Consider the following 16050-nt stretch of genomic DNA (forward strand, 5'->3'; position numbering starts at 1 on the left):
TTATCTCTTTCTTCTCCTTCTGGGACTCCTATGATGTGTATATTGGGATGTTTGATGGTGTCCCACAGTTTTCGTAGACTCTGTTTATTATTTTTTCTTTCTGCTCCTCCAAGTGGACAATTTTGATCTTCTTATCTTCAGATTCATTGATCCTTTCTTTTGCTTCCTCCAATCTCCTGAATTTATTCATTTCAGTCATTATACATTTTGGTCCCAGAATTTCCATTTACTTTTTCTTTATAATTTCTAGCTCATTATCAAAATTCTCATTTTGTTTATATACTGTTTTCCTGATTTCCTTTAGTTCTCTGTCCGTGTTTTTTGTTGTTGTTTTTGCTGTTTTTTTTTTTTTAGTGTTTTAATCTGATTTAAGTGAGCTTATCTAACGTCTTTGACTAGTAATTCCAGAGACTTGACCAGTCATTCCAGACACTGAACTTTCTCTGGAGTAGTTCCCATCAGTTTTTTTGTTTCTGCCACTAGGCTACACTTTCCTCTCTCTCCTTGTATGCTTTGTAATTTTTTGTTGGGATCTTCACATTCTGAGTGTTATGTTGTGGTATCTATGGAACCACATAGCTTTCCTATTCCTCTGTATGCTAGACCAAGAAACAGAAAAAAAAAAAGAAAAAAGAAAAGAAAAAAAAGGGAGAAAGGAAAAAAAGAAAAACAAATAATAAATAAAACACTCTAAAAAGGATATATTTTCGTTCTGATATATTTTATTGGCTCAAAATTTTGAGGCTAGGAGAAGTCCAAAATTTGAAGCTGATGCCAAGCAATGCTTACTCCCTGAATACCATGGCATTCTGATCTTGACTGCTGGGTTCTTGGGTCCTTTGTTGTCACATGGCAATGCTCATGACAATATCTTCTCCTTTCTCGCCTAGCTTCTGTTGACTTATGGCTTCTTCTCCTGCCTCATGGCTTTCTCCCTGTGGCCTTCTCTACAAGACCCTCAATAATAGGATTTAAACCCATCTTGATTAAATTAGCCACACCTTATATTAAAAATAACATCTTCAAGCAGTCCTATGTACAATGGGTTCACATCCACAGGAATGGGTTAATATTAAAAATGTGTCTTTCTGGATTATGTAATTCAACCTAACACACTATTAAATTATTTGTTTTACAAAACTGTAAGGCCTGGTTAAAGTGCAAATATATTATGCAAGAATCCCTGTATAGCATCTAAGTTAACTAAGATTCATTAGCTTATTTGCCATAAAGGCCCTGAAGACTGGGCAGAGAGAGAGAGAATTCTAAAGAGCGAGCACAGTTCTGGAAAGATCCAGAGTATAATACCATGGAAGTAACAATTCTAGCTGGGCTTCCCGGGTTGTAGTCTCAGGTTGACCACAGGGCAGCAGGAGTAATTGTACAGCCAAAGTAGTAGCAGGGTACTCAAAGAGAAATGGAGGGAAACTCAGACAGATTCCAACTACTCTTAAATTTTGCCCTAGACTTGGTCCTGCTTAGAATACTTAGGAAAATGGCAGGAAAAGCAGCAGTGGCACATCAGTATAAGTGTACCATTGATGTGGATGGGAATGAATAACAAGCATATTCTTTTAGTTGATTTTATGTTAAAGGTAACCATGTGTATTAGTTAGGGTTCTCTAGAGAAACAAAATCAACGGGAAATATTTGTAAATATAAAATTTATAAAAGTGTCTCACTCATGGGAACATAGAGTCCAAAATCTATAGGGCAGGCTGTGAAGCTGACGACTCCGATGGAGGGTCTGGATGAACTCCACAGGAGAGGCTTGCTGGCCGAAGCAAGAAGAGAGCCTGTCTCTTCTGAATCTTCCTTAAAAGGCTTCTGGTGATTAGATTAAGCATCAGTCATTACAGAAGACACTCCCCTTGGCTGATTACAAATGGAATCAGCTGTGGATGCAGCCAACGTGATCATGATTTAATTCTATGAAATGTCCTCATAGCAACAGAGAGGACAACACTTGCCCAACCGGACAAACAGGTACCACCACTTGGCCAGGCTGACACATGAACCTGACCATGACAGTCCACCCTTTGTCAACTTGGCAGCTATACACATCACCTTAAACCATACCTAATTTCTAAATAAAAAACAATAAAACACACATTTTCTTTCACCTAACAATACTCACTTTTCCTGCATATAGCCAAAAACACATTAAATCTCTTCAGAATAAGGTGCAAGTCCTTGGGTAATATTCATTCTTAAACTTGATATCTTACAACTTAAATAGTATAACATGAACAAAACAGCATTACAGTCCTCGTTTCTATAACTGTTCATGTAGTCGTAGTTCATATTTATCACTACCTTCTTCCACTACCCATTCTATGTTCCCTTTACCCTCAGCAAGCACTTAAGCTGGCCGTGGTTCTTTGCCTGGTGGGGTGACCCAAACTTTCATTCCTGAAGTTTCAGAGCCATTGGTAGTCCTACCTGGATTGGATTGTTGCAGTTTTCTATTGATTTTAATCACAGGGCATGGTAGTACTAAAAGATGCCCTAGGGGATATGTTAAATTCCAGGAAAACTCTTCTTTACCTCCATTGTGTAGTTGAAGTCCTATTTCCCCCTGATAGTCAGGGTCAATCACTCCAGACAATGATGTAATCCCCTTCTTGGCTTGTTGATCCAGGGGCATGAGTAGCCCAAAGTGACCAGGTGGCAATCTTAAATTCTAGTTCACTGGAATCATTGTTGTTTCTCCTGGTGGAAGCACTCCTCCTTTTGGAACTAAAACTTGTAGACCAGCGGAGCTCAGGGTCACAGGGACAGGAAGCAAAAATTTTCCTAGTGGATCACTAGGGGTAATAGTGAGTGGTGACACTCCCATTTCCACCCCTTAGTTCCTGGTCCCATGGATCCTGGCTATGGGAGAAACAGCACTATACAGCAGATGCTGATACAAAGCATACACAGCTTCCTAGAGAACATTGCCCCAGCCCTTCAAGGTATTGCCACCTAGCTAGCACTGTAACAGAGTCGAGCATTCCACAGTTCTATCAGTCCAGCTGCTTCTAGATGATGGGTAAGACCATAGAATTCCATGAGCATGTGCTCATTTCTGCACTTCATTTGCTGTGAAGTGTGTTCCTTGATCAAAAGTAATGCTGTGTGGAATACCTTGATGATGATTAAGGCATTCTGTAAGCCCACACGATGGTAGTTTTGGCAGAAGCATCGCATGCAGGGAAAGTAAACCTGTATCCAGAGTATGTGTCTATTCCAGTTAGAATAAATCGCTGCCCCTTCCATGAAGGGAGTGGTCCAATGTAATCAATCTGCTACCATGTGGCCACCATGAGGCTGATCATCTCGGGGAATGTTGCCATATCAGGGGCTGAGGGTGGGTCTGTGCTGCTGTCAGACTGGGTGCTCAGCAGTGGCTGTAGCCAGGTCAACCTTGGTGAGTGGAAGTCCATGTTGCTGAGCCCATGCATAACCTCCATCCCTACCACCATGACCACTTTGTTCATGAGCCCATTGGGCAATGACAGGAGTTGCTGGGGAAAGAGGCTGACTGGTATCCTCAGAACGAGTCATCTTATCCACTTAATTATTAAAACCTTCCTCTGCTGAAGTCACCCTCTGGTGTGCATTCACATGGGATACAAATATGTTCATGTTTTTAGCCTACTCAGAAAGGTCTATCCACATACCTCTTCCCCAGACCTCTTTGCCACCAATTTTCCAATTATGGTCCAAGTCCTACCAAAGCCTGTAAATTCTGGGTAGTAGGTAATAAGGTTTTGCTGACACTTGCTGATGATGCTAACATTTACTAGGACAGCATTAAGAAATTAAAATGAGGTTCTACTGGGGTAGGGTGGGCCCTTAATCTAATATGACAGGTATCATTAAAAGAAGAGGGAATTTGGACAGAGACAGACAGACAGAGGGGGAAGATGTGTGACGACTAAAGGAGAGGACACTATGGATTTGCTGACACTTGCTGATGACGCTAACATTTACTACATCCACTCCTTCATTTCTCCCCAGCACCAACTTTAGAGGTAGGTGTGCTTTTTTTACTTCCACTTAGAGATGTGAGGCTCAAGACCTGGGCAGGTAAAGTAAAAGCTCCGAATCACAGAGAAAGTTGTGGATTAAAGGTCAGAACCTGGGGTGGGAAGGGTGAGGGTGGGGGGAAGTCTGACTTTCAAGCCTAAACCCTGAACTCTCATTGCCAGAGATAAGTCAACCCTGAAATGAAGAGGCTAATTGTTTCCCTTCAAAGGGCTGGAAAAAAGGAAGCAGTGGCTCTTGGGTATGAGATCTTCGCATCCCCTGACTGCTAAAGGTCTTGAAAACCAGAGCGCAGTGTTTGAGAAGTTGGTGTTGTTAGTTGACAGGGAGGTCCCTGCCTGCTCCGTAAGTACAGCAAGAGGGTGGTCTGAACTAGATAAAGAATTAGAGCATCCCCATTATGGATTGAGTTACGTCTCCCCCAAAAGATACACTAACATTCTATTCCCCAGTACCTTAGCATGTGACCTTACTTGCAAATAAGGTCATTGTGGACAGCATTAGGAAATTAAAATGAGGTTCTACTGGGGTAGGGCGGGCCCTTAATCTAATATGACAGGTATCATTAAAAGAAGAGGGAATTTGGACAGAGACAGACAGACAGACAGAGGGGTAAGACGTGTGATGGCTGAGGCAGAGAACACCATGGATGGTGGACAAGGGTCCACTGGAAGTCCAAAGAGAAACATGGAACAGATCTTTTTCTGCAGATTTCGGGGAAGGCTTGGCCTGATGACACCTTGACTTCAGACTTCTAGCCTCTATAACAGCAAGACGAGGCATTGCGATTGTATTAAGCTGCCCGCTCTGGAGCACTTTTGTTCGGCAGCCTGGTGGGAGCCAAAACCATCCCATGTGTCCTGCTCCTCCCTCTCCGTGTTGCTCTTCTGGCTGTTTTAGGGACTTTTCGTACCTCCTGCAGGATCGGTGAAGTACCTGAAGCTCTGTTAGCAAGACTCAGAGATCACCGCCCACTGTTCCTACTTCCTCTTACTGTTGGCCTGAAAAATAAAAATAAAAAATTCCATGCAGACCTGATAGGCCTAAAGCCAGATGTGTGTGCGCTTGAGAGTTTGTGTTTTGGGAGTGGGGAGGTGTGCGGGAAGATTCCTATCTCTTCCTCTTTCTCTAGAATGAATGATTGAAATACAAACGAAATCGTGCGGTGGCATCGCACTCATGGTAGCTGACAGTTCCAGGTAATTAAATGACTGTGATTGCTTTATTCATACATTTCATTTGCCTCTCTTTTACTTCCCTTCCTCTCTGACTCCTCATAAAAACGTACTATTTCATGGGGGGAGAAATCCTCACAGTTAATCTTGAAGACCAACAGTAACCAACAACATTTATTTTACTGTGATTGCAGATGTGAAAGTATGTTAAAGTACATTTGTGTCCTGAGAAATGTGGTTGCACTGGTCTGGAGGGCTAGAGGAAATCAACCGTTCCTGGGAACTCCCCATCATTTTGCCAAGGAGTAGTGGAATTCCCTGGGTGCCAGGGCAGGAAATATTAGAAACAGGAGCCCAGAGCTGTAGCCAATGGAACCACCAGCCACCAGCCCTGACACTGTAAAATGCAGGTGAGGTCCACTTTCTCTCTTGCAGCAGAATCCTGCTGGGTCTTGCGTCTATTGAGTGGTGGCGAATTCTTTAGTCTGGTATTTAAACATTTTGCAATCTGGTTCCAGCCTTCTGGAACTGGCACACACCACTGCCTCCGCAGTGCTCCAAGCACAGGACTCCCCCCGCACACCCTACCCATTCTTCTTCATCTGCGTATGACCTTTCATAAATGATTCCTTTTTCTTTTAATACCTTCCATGCATACCACACCCCTGCAGTGGATGAATTCCTCCATATTCACTATAGATGTTTATTGAGTGACTATGTGATGACAGGGAGTCAGTTCATATTTGTTGGGTACCTGCTATGCACGAAGCATCACATAGGTGCTGTAAGCACTTTTTTATAATTCAAATAAAAATCTGAGTGAGATGGGCCACAGTCCCCCCCCAAAACTTAAAATCCAGGGTGAGGCAGACATAAAAGAATTAGGGAGCAAAGCAGAAGGGCTTCAGATATATTGTTACTGGAGCTTAAAGGAGGGAGAGGATCATTTGGTCTGGGCTTGGGTTGGGAAAGAGGCATCACTGGACAGGTGCCACAGCAGCTTTGTCTTGAAAAAATGAAAGGATTTTGTCAGATACAGAAATGGTGGTGGGCTGAAGGAATAGTTTTAAAAAGGTGCAAAGATAAGGATGCAGTAAGTTCCCTGGAGTAAGAGTCTGAAGGTCCTGGTCTCACAATAACTAGAAAGATTGCACACTTCTTAAAAATCTGAAATAAAGTTCATTAAATATCAACAAGTGCATTTTCCCTAGTTGCCCATATTTGCACCTGCCAGGCAGGTGTGGTGAGGAATGATTCCCGAGTCTCTCAGGGACACAAATCAAGGTGCTCATAAGCCTTTAGCAGCAGGAAATGCTTGTTGCAAATAAACTATTTACGATTTACGGTGCTTTGTGAGCATCATTTGCTGTTGGGTCTGTGCAGTAGATACTCACAGTAGGTGTGGGCCTGGCCTTTGCAGAGACACAAAGAAAATGTTCCCAAGTGGAAGCATTTCCTATTGTAAACAGTGTTTCAATGGGCTTGGCTACAGTTCATATACTCAGAAAACACCAAGCTGGTTAATATTTTGCATTACAATGATCTCTTAAATAAAAAGGGGCAAGCAATGTATTTGTCCATTATTTATTCTTTTAAGAAATAAAGCTTAAAATATCAAATGCAAAATGCTGAAAGTGAATCAGCGAGAAAGTATACTTGCTGTTCTCCTAATTTTAGGACGGAAAGCTTCTAATTTGCTAAGTTTATGTACTATGTGGCAGCAAATGAAAGTTTAAAGATGGAAATGATAGTTTATAGATTGAAAACTTTTAAAGTTAAACACAGGGGTCTGTCATTATCAGCAATATTTATGAAGACCCCAGGGGTGGTTTTCACAATGGGAGGTGTGGTTAAAGCAGTGTTATATGGATAGAGTTTCTACAGTGTAGGTGTTATCATCAGGATAGAGAGAACCAACCAACAATGAATGGACCCTTACATTTCTGCCTTCCTCTTTGCAAGTCAGCATACCTTCATAGTCTTTTTTTGTTTGTTTGTTTCCCAGAATGCAGTGACGTAAATAGAGTGTGAAAAATGGTCCTCACCTTACAGATGAAGGAACCAAAAGACAGAAAAAACACACAATTGGTTGCTGCCATGAAAGAACCAGAACTCTTGGCTTCTGACTTCTTGCCCATTACTACTCCCATGCTGCTGAGGAATAAATTTACCATGTGAAGTGGGTTTAGAGATAGGGGGGCAAGGTAAATACTTGATTGTCAAGGATCAGTACAAGAAAAGATGACAATTCCATAATAGGTATGACTCTGAGGAAGCCTTTAGCTCACCTCTAAGTCTACAGACCCACTGAATTTGATGCTGATCCCTAATGACCATGGAACAGACCTAGTTCCATTAAAATTTAGATTAAAAAAACAAAAACAAAACAAAAAAAGCCACATAAAACTCCAGGTCTTTCCTGGGGAACCACACTTCTAAGGCAGTAGATAATTACAGTAGTCATAATGCACTTCTATACAGTGCTTGATCTGAACCTGATACTTTGTAAGAGTTTTATATACACCACGCCTGTTAACAACAATCCCACGAGATGGGTACTGTTACTGTTTTTGTTTTAACAGATGAGGAAACTGAGACTTAAGTGGTCTGTCAAGTTCTCACAGCTGATAAACTAGAGACCTAAGAACTGAACCCAAGCTGCCTGTCCCCAAAGCCCATGTGCCTCCTGTATATGACCTTTACCTCTTTTGTGTCACTTGCAAAGTCTGTAGGGTGAAGGAATGAAAAATGTGCAGGGGTGGGGGGCGGATCTGACTCTGAAGATTGAGTTGAGTTGAATATCCAGATCCTGTCTAAGAAGGTAGCTCTGTGCGGGCTTGAGGTTGTTGTGTACCCCAGAAAAGCCGTGTTCTTTAATCCTCATTCAATATTGTTGATTGGGATATTTTTTATTAAGTTGTTTCCATGGAGATGTGACATATCCAGTTGTGGGTTGGACTTTTTGATTAGGTGGTTTCCATGGAGATGTGTCTCTACCCATTCAAGGTGGGGTTGCTTACTAGAGTCCTTTAGGAGGGTACCATTTTGGAAAAACTTGAGAGCTGCCACAGGCAGAGATCTTTGGAGATGCAGAAAGAAAATACCCCCGGGGAAGCAGTTTAAGGAGAAGCCAGAACAGAAAGTAGCAGACACTGCCAAGTCCCTTCCCAGCTGATAGAGAAACCCTTAACACCCTTTCTTGAGTCAAGGTATATTTATCTGGATGCTTTAGTTTGGACATTTTATGGCCTTAGAACTGTAAGCTTGTAACTTAATAAATTCCCATACAAAAGCCAACCCTTTTCTGATATATTGCATTTCCAGCAGCATTAGCAAACCAAAATAAGGTCCCACAGGGGACGCCCACAGAACGAGGAGTCTGGAGCCCACTGATGGCCTGTCCCCATATGCTTTGTCTCAGCAAACACATCTCTTGGCAGGCACATAAAGGCCATTGCAGTCTCAATGACTAAACTGGCTCTGTTTCCCTCTTGTTGTTCAGAAGTTTTCTTATATGCTTTGTTTCTTTTCCAGGAGTACTTTTTTTTAGACCCAATCCTAATGGATTAAGAATTTAGAATTAGGTTTCTACCCTCCTCAGTCTTTAGCATGTTTTCTAACTCACAGAAGACTGGCTACTTCTGAGGAGGCAAAGACAACATTTCTTAATAATGAAATATGTAGAGCCCTCCCTCTCAGTGGAGAATGTTGACTGTTTACCTCTGTGTTTCCAAAGTTTAGGTGAGAAGCAAAGCCAAGCTGACCTTCTGAGAACCCATAATTTACCCTCTATGGAACTGACCCCTTCCTAGTGAATTGCAAAAGAGATGCTAGGCAGCAGCCTTTTGAAATGAAATGCTTTTCTACTGAACCAGAAAATAATCACATCCTCCCATTTACTTTTTAGGGTACAGATTGATCTGACTCGATTTGTCAGACAGCCAGAACTGCAGGCAAATAGGCACCGGAGAACTCAGCTCGTCTTTTAAGCCAGCAGTAATTGTTCCCCCTGTCGGCTGGCTAAATGACCTGTATCTGGAAGAGATGCTTAGAATGAATCAGAATACCCGAGGTGACAGAAACACAGAGAATTTCAAAGTGGGCTCTAGCAGAGTAAGTGTTTCTCTTTGTCTTACAAGGGTTTGGTTTCCTGTTTTAACCCCTGTCTTACAAGGATTTGGCTTCATGTTTTTTTTTTTTTTTTTTTTTTTTCCCCTTTCCCTCTTATCCTTTCTCCTGTGGCTAATGTCATCTGGCAGAGACCAAAGTCGATTCACATATGCAATAGCAAGGAAAAACAGTTTGTGTAAGATGAGGAGAGTATTAGTGTTTAATCCTTGGATGTGCTTTCTTGTACCTTAGCCGTTAATAATCCATGAAGTTCCTGTAGAATAGGAGATCGAAGTCCCTTTACTGGTGAGCTGTCCGTTGTTTTTAAATTAAAAAGAAATTTGGAATAGTTTAAATATGCAAGGAAACTGCAAAAGAAGCGAATATAGTAGGCACTCATTACTAACTACTCAGATTCAAGACTTGACATTTTGCTGTGTTAGGGTTGGTAATCTTTCCCTTCCTTCCTTCAATATGTTGCAGTTTAGCTAAATTTCTGTTCCTCCACCCCACTGTTTTTTGCCCCCTTTCTCTTCCTTTCCAGAAGGAACTGCTATAACATTAACATTTATCTTTCTTGTTTTTTAAAATTACTTTTACTATAGATATATGTGTATATATTTTTTCTAATGGCAATAATGTGTACTGCTCTTTCGGGTAGGATTTTAAGGTTTAACTTCGTGGTATCTCTCTATGTATCCTTTCTAAACTTGCCTTCTTACAGTCAACATTATGCTGAGATTTATCCATGTTGCATCCAATAGACATAATTCAATTATTTTAATTGCTGCTTTGTATTGCTTTGTATAAATAATCTCAAATTTGTTTGACTTGATCCTATTGATAACTCTTTTCCCCTATTGCAAACAGTGCTGTAGTACATATTCTTGTTGAGGCTTCCTCAGGCCCTTGTATGAGTTTTTGTCTACTGGGTTTCTACTTAAGAGTGGAGTTGCTGGGCTATAAGGTAGGCTTTTCTTCAGCTTTACTACTTATTACTGAACTGTTGAGCTGTACACTTAAAAATTGGTTATATGGTGCCCCCTTTACAGACTGAAAAGGAATAAGCTATAGTAAACTAAAACCATCCACAAAAGACTAATTGAATCAGGCAAATTGTGTTTATTTCCAGTAATCTCGTCCATGATATTTATGGTTGTATCTCCTTTTTTAAAATCAGAATATAATGTAATCTAGACCCTACTTGAGGTGAAATGATGCCTGGACTAGCATCTCTACATTATTCCACCAAAAATAAGCAATAGGCTGGTAGCTGGTTTAGAGTTCCTAAATTATCCTTCTGAGCTCCAAACTTTCCTTCGCAGCTTCGTCTTTAAACTTAGTTAAACCTTGGGAAATATGTATACCCAGGTTGGGAATTAGCTTCATTTCACAGATAACCTGTAATACCTGGGAGAAAAAAAAACAGCACTTGAAAAAGGAAGAATGTAAAAGCAACTTGGATGATAGAATATCTGGTGTGGGTCATGGGAACCTCTGGCCGTGAGGAATAAGAACTAAAAAAAGTCTTTATTCTATCATGTAATCAGCACATTGATGCTACAATCCCAACAGTTCCAAGATGTTCACGCGGGACCTCTCCCACCTCCGTGGCCAAAACTGTCCCCTGCTTATTGCAAAGGGATCCCAAGATGTTAGTGAATCATGTGTGCTCAGAAACAAGTCTGCTCATGTTGTGTCTTTGGCTTCCCTGTCAAGCGACCTTATCTCTCTGCTGGCTGACTGGGCCCTCCGGGTGAGTGGGTACCCGGAGCGCTTCTGTATTCTTCCCTTCTTAGGCAGTCAAAGTTGCTTAGGGCAGGATGGAGAAGGAAGGGAGACCTTTTTGCCAGCTCCGTCCCTGGGGCTCTAAAGTTGCGTGTATGTCCCCAGGTTTCCTCAAGATCTTCCTTCAGCTTCTGGCCATGCTTCCTCTTTTCTTTGAGATTCAAAATTAGTCCCTTGAGACAGCTTTGGATTCATGGTGGTGAAACATATTATTTTATCCTCGCCATTGTCATCCCGCTTTCCCTTCTCTCCTTCCAGGTATCCCATATCAACCCTCTTGCAAACTTGTCCAATCAAAACACAAAACCCTTGGGGATAGCACTTCATGGCATGCGGAGATGTGGCACAACTCTAGTACCTCAAAGCATAACTAAAACCCTGGGCTGCAGTCCAGGTAAGACACCCTGCAAAAAACGTGGTCACTCAAGATGTTGACGGGGTCCTTTGGGAGACATTCATTATTTTCTTGGCTGTGTGGCAGGTCAGCAACAACCAGCCTTGTTGTGAGTGGAAAGCAGTCACCCCTGTGCAGAAGACAAACTTCACTGGGGTTTAAACCAACCTCCCCAACACTTCTTTAAGAACAGAATCACACTTTTGCATTCTTTAGATGTTGTCTAGTTCATCATCCCATCTATTTCAGTTACCTACTGTTGTATAACAAATCACCTCCAAATTTCATGGCTTAAAACAATAACGATCTATTCTTTCCTACAATTCTGCTTACATATGAGGCTGCATTCATCTGGCTGGGCTGGACAGTCCAAGAAGGCATTGCTCACAAGTCCGATAATTGGTGCTGGCCACTGGCTGGGGTGCCTAGGTTCTCTCCACGGCCATCCATGAGGTCAGACCTGTTTCTTTGCATGCCTGTCTCAGGGCCACGTGCCAAGAGGGCAAAGGGGGCAGGGCAAGGCCTCTGGAGGCATGGGCTTGGGAACTTGTGCACCGTTGTTTCTGCCACACTTGATTGGTCAAAATAAGTCCCAAGGTTAGCCCAGATTCAAGGTGGAAAAATAGGTTCCACCTCTGGATAGGGGTTGTTGCCTATTTTATGACCATATGTTTGAATTGACCACAGCACTCAACCCAGGAATCCCTGTTACAGCATCTCTGAGAGTTGACTCTGCTTGAATAAGGCTTGTGAGGGAGGGGGTCCTTACCCTTTCTCGCAGCAAGCTGTTCTTTTTTTCAGATGAACACCCCTTGATCCCTTATCTAGTACCTTGGAAATGAAGTGAAAACCTTGGTGGTTTGAGTGGAGAGATTTTAAATTTAGGATACATGGATGGAGTAACTGATTTTGTCTACGTTATATTTGAGCTGGGCATGCCTTTTGTTTTGGAGGTTAACCTCATTCTGAAGGTTCTGGACCTGCAGGGCTAAGGCAAAAGGGAACTGATGAGCCAATTGCTTGACCTGTCTCTGCTAAGACTTTAAGGGAGAAGGATAGAGAGGCCCTTGAGGTTCGAAGTTGTTCAGTTCAGCTCACTAGAGCTGAGAGCAGCTAAGTTAGTTGGGGAAGAAAGTATACCCTGGGCTGTATCTCTCAGGAAGTTCAGAATTGTGTTAAGTTGCCATCTGGCATGCAGATGCAGGGGAGGTAAGGGGATACTTACGTATTTTTGGCCTAGAGCCTTCTGACTGCATGTTCAGTGAACCACTAGCAGAATCTTTGTCCCCCCCACACCTCCTGAATCAGAATCTGCTTTTTAACAAGATCAAAAAATAACTCACTTGCTAAAGTCTGAGAAGCACTGGCTAGAAAGCCTTCCTGATACTATCAAATCACACCCACGGGAGGCCATCCAAAAACTTAGCCTTACTGCCAAAAGAGAACTATGCTTGGTATCACCCAAGGTTTTCTGGGAACAAAGAGGGCCCAGCCTCATTGTCTCACTGTCCATGGTCCTTTTCTCTAAGCAAGAAAGAAAGCAAGAGTTCTTAACTGGGTTTTTTTTTTTTTTTTTTGGTCGTGGACACTCATTGAAACTATAGTGGAAGTCATGAATCCTCTCCCCAGAAAATACATGCAAGTATATTCACCCAGATTTTCCTAAAAATTCATGGATCCTTCTAAGCCTTGGTCTAGGGAGCAAGATTAAGAGCTTCTGTTCTTTGGCTGGTCAGAATGGGTACTTGTTGCAAGCAGGTCCTGATCTGGTTTGAGCACCACAGCAGAGGACATGGGACTGTTCGAGGAGAGGTTACACGAGGTCATCACTACCCCAAGGTGGAAAGCAACTAGAGAAACTAGCAAAGGACAAGTACTAAGTGTTTACGGGGCTGGAGAAACTGTGTTTATAACACATAGTTTGCGAAGGAGAGGATGGTGGTGAACAGATGTGTCATTTGCAGTTATTCCTAAAGATGTTAATTATGCAAATTAAATCTCTGATTAGGGTTCTAAAAAAAGAACCCCATATATTACGGGGTGTTGGATGTGCACAATCAAGCGTGCTTGCTGACGATTCCACCAGGTAATCACTGTTGGTGCCAGACTCATCACCTGGGGCTCTTGTCTTCAGGGGGCTACCTTGGGAGCAGGAGAGGGGTTCTGGGGGTGGGGTGGGGTGCTTTAGAATTTCAGAACTGCAATCACTGTAAGTATTCTTTAAGATCATGGAGAATAACTGTCCTTGTACAGGGGCAGAAACTGAGGTCCAGAGAAATTATATGACTTGTCACTAGTAGAGCAAGGATAAGAGGCTCTATCTTTTATATCATCAATTCATTTTCCCTTGCCTAAATGCATCAAGGAAGTGATAAAGTCAACTATCAATTTTCTAGTCAATGTCTACCTTAACTCTATGTGGAGTGAGGGTGAAGGGCATGTGAAAAAAATATCTACTGACTCACTCATGTTGAGCATGTCACTGTGCGTGAGTGTGTGTGTGTGTGCGCGTGCGTGTGTGTGAGTGTCTAGAGGTAGGGGAAACAGGTAACTAGATGAACATAGTGGTTATATTCTAAGGTGTGTTCCTCAGTACACTAGCCACTGGTCACCTGTGACTATTTAAATTAAAATTAATTAAAACAAAAGCAAAAAACACCAGCTCCTCAGTTGCAGTGGCCACATTTCAAGTACTCAGTAATTACTTGTGGCCAATGGCTGCTATATTGGAATGATGCAGAACATTTCTATCATCATAGAAAGTTCTACTAGTCAGGGTTTTCTAGAGGCTAGAGCCAGATTTGAGTCTGAATCCCAGTTCCGCCACCTGGAGTAAAAGCTTGAGAGAGTTATTTAATGTTTTCAGACCTCAGTTTACTCATCCTTAAAATGGGGATAATCATAGCATCTATTCAATTGGTTTGTTGTGCAGGTCGTGAATGTAAATGAGATGATGTGCCCAAGTACTTGGCTAAAGAACCTTGTACTTATTAAGCACTAAATAAATGTTAATGTTATCATCATTAAGCATCCCAGCATCCTGCATAGACTGTGCCTTTGCATCTAAATAGGAATGATGCAAATTCCCCCAGAGGAGAAAGGACTTACTTATTTGGGGCACTGGGACTCCAGGAGGCCTGTCTTGGTTGGGTTGTAACGGAAGGAGATCAGCGATCTGGAGATGAAGGTGAGGATGGGATGGAGGGAAGGTGCTCAGGGTCCTGGGGGACAAGGGAGGACAGTGTCATGTGGGTTGTGAGAAGTGATGAGAGGCCACAAGGTCCCCTGCCTCCTAAATGTGTCAAGGGCTGGGTCTACGAATAGCACGTGTGACGGATGCATCAGTCTATCTGTCCCTGCTGCCTGCCGAGGACGCGTCACAGCGGTTCTAACTGCACGCCCGCTCGTCCACCAGAGGGAGGCAAGGCAAAGGAGAGGAGAACTCATCAAAGAGTCGGCCGGTTCTTTGCTGGCAACTCTGTCCCAGGTCTGCTGGGGAGGAATCTGAAGCTCCTGATTAAAATACGGCCACCTTTCACGCAAGCTACCGGGGCTCAGCTGTGTTTCTCTTGAATCGATTACCTCACAAGACAGCAACCTTCGCATGGCTCATATATTATTCAGAAAGTCACACCGCATGGCCTGTTGGGAGGGTTGGGACAATTTCCACACCTGGCTAAAGGCTGTGCCAGCCTCCCTGCAACCAGAAAACAAAACCAAACAGGTTTGCAAGCATGGAAAACAGAAGGCCTGAGTGAAGTGGACAGTGGTGGCATTTGTCCAGGTAATTTAGCCGCAGGGCTCATAAAGCATTGTGGTAGGCATTGGGAGAAGATATTTAAAATTAATGTTTTGGGCTCTTAGGGAATTTTCACGTAATTTGAGAGCTAGTGAGCTAAGGGACCCCCAAAACAAATTGGCCTAGTGTAATTTAGATTTCAAATTAACAATGAATTTTTTTTTTTAGTGTCCTGTGCAATTTTTAGAACATACTTACGCTATGAAATTATTTGATGTTTATGTGAAATCCAAATCGAACTGAATATCCTGCATCTTATCTGACAGCCCCTACTGTTCACCAATCCTGTCTGCCCCTCTCAGCCTGCGGGGAGGTGCTGGGCAGGGCTCCTGTCTCTTCCCATCCTCTAACTGAAATCTCCGGAGGGGGCTGATTAATTTGACTTGTCAGAATCTGAGACATTCTTTGGCTGCATTTGATTGACCAGGGTAACTGTGTCAGGTGCTTGACTTCCATTGCCCGCATACTGGAGCTATAGGCTGTCTTCCTTTCCCTGTCATGGGGAAGAGTTAGGAAATTCTCTCTTTGTCCTGAGGCCCACTGCAAACACTCATTCTGATAACTGGGTGAGTGGACTTGCAGTCAGTTCTGCAGGCCGATACCTTCTAGGCATTGCAGATTGCTCGGCCCCAAATATAGGTTTGGGATGGGAGCAGAGGCTTCGTTTTCCCCATAGGTTAATCTCTCTCTTTTTTTTTTTTCCCTCCAGTCTAGCTTTTATTTGTCAACTCTACATTTTGGGGATATTAGGG

This window comes from Tamandua tetradactyla, chromosome 17 (assembly GCF_023851605.1).
Source record: "Tamandua tetradactyla isolate mTamTet1 chromosome 17, mTamTet1.pri, whole genome shotgun sequence".
NCBI lineage: Eukaryota > Metazoa > Chordata > Mammalia > Pilosa > Myrmecophagidae > Tamandua > Tamandua tetradactyla.